We start from the raw sequence: 6,183 nt of genomic DNA on the forward strand, positions 1-6,183 counted from the left end.
AAAGATTAGTTAGTGATGGTACCGAAATTTAATTTCATTTGGCAGACAATGAAAAATGTGCGATCAATACCCTCCTCCACACGGCTCTTGTAGTTTAAGTTATGCAATATTTTTGATATATCTTCTTTTTTGGCCTTGAAATATATAATGTTTTTGACACTAGTAAAATGGGAGCACATAAATTGAAATTAATTCTATATCCCAATTTAATACATAAATTTATATTTATAGCTCTTGTACTAGCAAATTTGTAATATTAAAAAAAAATATCATGTCAGTATTTGATATATTTTAGGGCCTCTTTATTTTAAAATCTATCTTGAAGGACAAATTATATTTTTACTAAAACGTATTTATACATTCTATTTCAAATACATCTCTCATTAAGATACCCCTCCAAGCACAAAACCTCTGGTCGAGTCATCAAATAATCTATCTGAACCACTAACTTTGCCAGCAGCTTTAGTTGTTAACCATAGGTGAAACCTCAAAACATTGTGGGAATGGGAAAGAATTCCAATCGCCGGTCTCAATTCAACATGATGTTTATCATAGAATATGATACATTAATTGGAGCGAAAAGCTTGAAAGAAAACAACAAGGCTTCTGATGAATGGTGGTTGTTGGGCTTCAAACAAGGAACTTAAAGTCATTTTTTAAATTTAACTACAAAATGTAGGTGTGTATAATAAGTCAAATATGTACTTAATGAGTCGAAAACCAACTTCATGTTAAATATAAGCAAAAACAAAAAACGGTTTCATGTCACAAGTTGATATAATATACTTTGAACAACTTATTTTATATATATTATTTTTTTTATTAAAAGTCAATTTCCATACATATAAATAACCTATTAAATAATTTTTTTATTACAGTTTTAATAATCATAAGTCACCTATAATATAAAATTAGCCAAACAACCAATTTATTTAAGTTGCACACTTAAAACTTGTCTTTAAATTTGTTAATGTTCAGAATATGTTTGGTGCTTGCAGAGCACATATTTGTCAGCATGACCTGGTCGTGCAATAGTAACGAGTCTGTAGTGGTTGAGGTACTCTTTGTTTAGGAAATTTTTTTTGAGTCATGTCCTAGCTTTTAGATTTTTTTTGTTTCCTTGGCCATGATTTACTAAGGGTAACCGATGGTATTTTACTCATACTTGTTGATAAGAAGACGGCCAAAGAGGCCTGGGATGCAATCAAGACTCTGTGTCAAGGTGTTAATTGAGTAAAAAAAACAAGGATTTAAACTTTAAGACTGAATTTTAGTCATTGAGTTTAAAGATAGTGAACAACTCGGTTTGTATATAGTTGAATAGGCTTGTAACAAACATACGAGTTCTTGGGAAAAACATGGGTGAATTCTTCATGGTAAAAAAATTGTTGGGTAAGTTTCATTCGAAAATTCTCTAGGTTACGTCCATTTTGAAATGAATTGGAAATGTTGAAACCATGTTTATAAAGAATTTGTAGGCTCATTTAAGGGGAAGACAAGGTTCATTCGAAAATTCTCTAGGTTACGTCTATTTTAAATGTTGTTTGTCTATAATCCAACAATATATATATCATAATTCATAAGAAATGGGAAAATGATAATTTATGAATCTTTTATATAAAAGTGATAATTTATGAATCTTTTATATAAAAGTGTGTATATATCTTGGCACTTGGCATTGCACATTACATAACTTTTTTATATATCATATATGTATAGGTGTTTTTTCAAAGACAAAAATAACCTCAACAAAAGACCATAATAGAAAGAGTAGTGCTATGTGCACATAATTGTGTACATAAAATTTGTACATAATGAGGTGGCAAGTGATGTGGTGGATTTTAATTGGGGTTGTTGGTGTAAATGCAGGGGGGCCATCCAATTAAAATTCACCACATGTCATTATGTACATGTTTTTGTACACAATTATGTGAACGAAGCATTTTCCTAATATAAATGTCAAGTTTAAAAAACTCTCTTCTTATCTCGAATGATCATCGGGTGATTCGCTCAAATTCTATATATTTCTTTTTTGTTTACGAGATTTCTCTTATATATTAAACATCACGAATTTGCTAATTCAAAATTCATAAGTTGTTACATGCGCTACTTTTTCAAACTCTCTTACACACACATATATCATGAAAATATGTTTTATTTTTAATTTGAAACGGATCAAATTATATCTATATTTTGAATTTTACATTCTTCACACCTTTTGAATATTTTTTATGTGTGAAATCAATTCGAAATAAAAATTTGGTCAGAATTTTAATGTTATATATATATATATATATATATATATATCAAAGAAATGGTTTAATTTGAAATTAGATGTATTACTATCTATTTCAAATTTTGGGTTAAGGATCTTAAAACCATAATTACCTATGATATGTATTTAGCTTAACAACTATGTAAATTTGATATGTTTTTAAATTTAAGTTTGTATTTAAAGGTTAACACCAATTTTTTTTATATGAGTTTAGTTTCTTGTATAGTCTAAATAATCATATCAGATATTTGGTTTGTTATTATTTCATATATACCAAGATTTAATATATAGAATAATTAAAAAAATTAGTTATATTTAATATAAAGAGATTTACCATGGTTTGTACTAATCACTCATGTTAAATGTCTTTCCACTATTTATAGTTATTTATAAGAGCCGTGTTAAAACTTTATTTCAACATTAATTATTAAAACAATTTATATCTTATAACAGCTTTGTTAAAAGATAAATTCAGCCCCCAACCCCCCACAAAACGAAATAATAATTTAATTTCCGCATTTTCTGTTTCCGGTTTCTCTCTCGATAGTTTCTCTCCCCGCATCATCTCTCTCTATAACCATATCCCTTCCACCATCCCTCTATAACCTTCTCTCTTCCATCTAACCATCTAACCTCTGTCACAATCTTACATGACTTCGAGTCCGTCCTGTTTATAACTCAATTCAATTGGTAGCTTTAAGAACTATCCTTTATTGGAGTCCCAACTTAGACCTAGATTGAAAATCACGACTTTGGGACCTAGCTTGGACCCGACTAAATTTGTAACCCGATTGGTTTGATTGGATTTTAGGGTTTGGAATAGATGAATTGGATTTTGGGGTTTCATAACACATCCGCTTTTCTCGATTTTATGAAGGTATATATTCTTAGTTTCTTCAATTGCATGTTATAATTTTACATTTATTATCTTAATTAATTGTCCAAGGTCATGTTTTACTGGTTTTTCGGTGGATGAGAACATGTGACTTTAGGTTCTTTTTTAGAATGTATGCAAAATTAAATATAAATTATCATATATTTTTTTCGTAATTCGGTTTGCGTTGCCTTCGATAAATGCGTTCGAGTGAAATAAGACATTTTCAAATTTTTATTTAGGAAACACTCGAGATCTAACTAATTGTCAGTTGTTTATTTTGTAACATTTGTGTGTCATATATTTCTTTATATCCAACACTCATACTCAAGAAATTTCTAGAGAACTCTACATCCTTCGGTACCATTCTATAAAAGAAACCAGTCTTATATTCTTTACCTTCATTCCATACCATCATCTCTTTCTTTTATGCTTACATTCCATATATGTCTGATTTTCGCAAGTGATTAAATTGTTTGCGTGATATGATCGATATATACGTAGCTTTCAACCACATATGAATTGGTAAGTGATGGCCTAAATAAGTTTTTGAAGCATTCTTATATATACGCATACACCATGGATATCTATTTCATTTTGATTTGATTAGAAGTGATTATACATAAATTATTAAATTTCATTATCTTCAAAATTTTGAATTACATTTAAAATTGAACCATAATCAAATTTAGAATAGAACATAGATTTCATTGGTATTATCTTTATTTTATAGTTGTATTTTTTTATTCAAATGGAGAGTATGTTGTTCTTCGATGCAGTAAACAATGAAGAAAATGCTCCAAGAACAACCCAGATCCATAAACAGCCTTTCTAGCTCGAAGGTGAAAATTTTATAGGTATGTTCTTCTTCCGTCTCTTAAAAAGCCGACGCTTAAGGTCTACTTTATCATGGCTAAACTGCGATGCAAAAGACTTATTAACCGACACTAAAGGATTGTCCTATAGCGTCGAGTTTGACCTATAGCATCGGGTTGGTAGAATGCCGTTGCTTAAAGTTCGCTTAAAAATACTATATGCGTCGCTAGTCAAATAGCCGACGCTAAAGGTTAGCCCTATAGCGTGGGGTGGTCAAAATGCCTTAACTTGAAGTTATACTTTTAGTGTCAGTTATATTTTACGAAATGCCGATGCTAAAATATATTCTTAATTTATATATATATATATATATATATATATATATATATATGTATATGTATGTATATATATATATATATATATATATATATATATATATTAGCTAATAGCATTATTCAATTACACACACACATATATATTAACATGCACTTTCTTTAATCATGTAAAGAAATCCGACAAGAAATACCCAAAGTCAACAACACTAAATTAAACTATCAATTAGGAATCATATTAAAATTAAAATGTTATATATACCTGTTTCTAGACAAATAATATTCACTTTTATTTAACATAAATCTAATCCTCAAACTATTATATCTGCACAAGCCAAATAAAAGAAATCTTTGTGTATCAGTGCACCTCCGGAGATGAACTTTGCACATATTCTTCTTTAACAACATCTGGTTGTGCGTCTCTTTGTGTATTTGCAATGGTAAAAAAAACTTGATAAATGGCGACATCAATCAATTGATTAAGTGTAATAATATAGATGATTACAAAAGTGAACTGGAGCACCACCTGCCTTTAAACAACTGAAAGATATAGTCAATTATAATCAGTCTCAGGTACACAATTATTCAGCATAATTGCAACTTTGATTCGAAACAAAATCAAATATAGTTATGTTATAATCGCACAAAAAATTCTGGTGACTCATGAGCTGCCTTCTCATTCTACAATCTAGGCCTATCAGTAGCCTCAGCTTTTTTCAGCTGCTGCTCCACTTCTGTTAGTTTCTCCTTTTGCTCTGGACAGATAAAAACCGCAGTTTTAGTTCATTCATAATTCGCTATGAAATTCTGTTTCTTGTGCATTCACAAAGCTTAGTGCACAAATGTGTAAAATACTAGAAAAGAGATGAGCTATATATCCGTACACTAATATGTTGGAATCTTAGGGAAATTGACCACCTAGTGGCAATATATGTTGCCACCATCAATTGCACGATTTAAACTCAGCATTATGATTACAAGTGCACAATATAAGTACTAGCAATATTAAACAATCACCTTTTACACAGCAGCAAACTGAGTCATGAGTTCCCCTGCGAGAAATGTGGAGAGCTCCAAGCTTCTGTTTCAACCAGGTACGGAACGTTCTGGTTCTGGTTCAGGATCTCAGCATGGGCCTTCTCCCTTTAAGATACCAAGGTTCCAAGACGAGCAAAGGATAAGCCAGTCTACAAAGAATCCTCTGATAAATAAAGAAACTAGAATCCACAGGAATTCGAGAGAGATATTTTGCCAAAGTGCTTCAAGCACAATATTTTTACAAGCTTCACCCGTCAATTGAATTCTTATGTAAGTCATTTCTTGTCCTATATTATCTACATTTCTTTCAATTGTTCCTTATTTGAGCGTGTGTGTGTGAGTATATTTAATTGATGTTTAATCTTTTTGACCGGGGTAAATAGTCTTAAAAATATTCATGAAAATTGATTAACAATTTAACAAAAGATACATAAACTTTAGATATTTGATGCTTTGCGGCTATTTGTTTGCTCGAAACGAATGCCCGTATGGGAAAAACTGCTCTTACCTACATGAAAGTCCAAAAGAAACTGAGATGGCAAGGTCCCTGCCTATGAATTTATCTGCAGCCACCGGACCAATGTTGGAGATGAGAAATGATACTGGGAAATCAGAGTATGTGTTTGTTGTTGAAGGAAGTGATGGCCTAAATATGTTTTTTAAGCATTCTTATACATACACACATTCACGTATGGATATCTATTTCATTTTGATTTGATTAGAAGTGATTATACATAAATTCTTGAATTTCATCATCTTCAAAATTTTGAATTATATTTAAAATTGAACCAAAATCAAAATTAGATATAGAACGTCATAAATATCATTGTTATTATCTTTATTTTATA

Source organism: Daucus carota, chromosome 6, assembly GCF_001625215.2.
Source record: "Daucus carota subsp. sativus chromosome 6, DH1 v3.0, whole genome shotgun sequence".
NCBI classification, from domain to species: Eukaryota; Viridiplantae; Streptophyta; class Magnoliopsida; order Apiales; family Apiaceae; genus Daucus; species Daucus carota.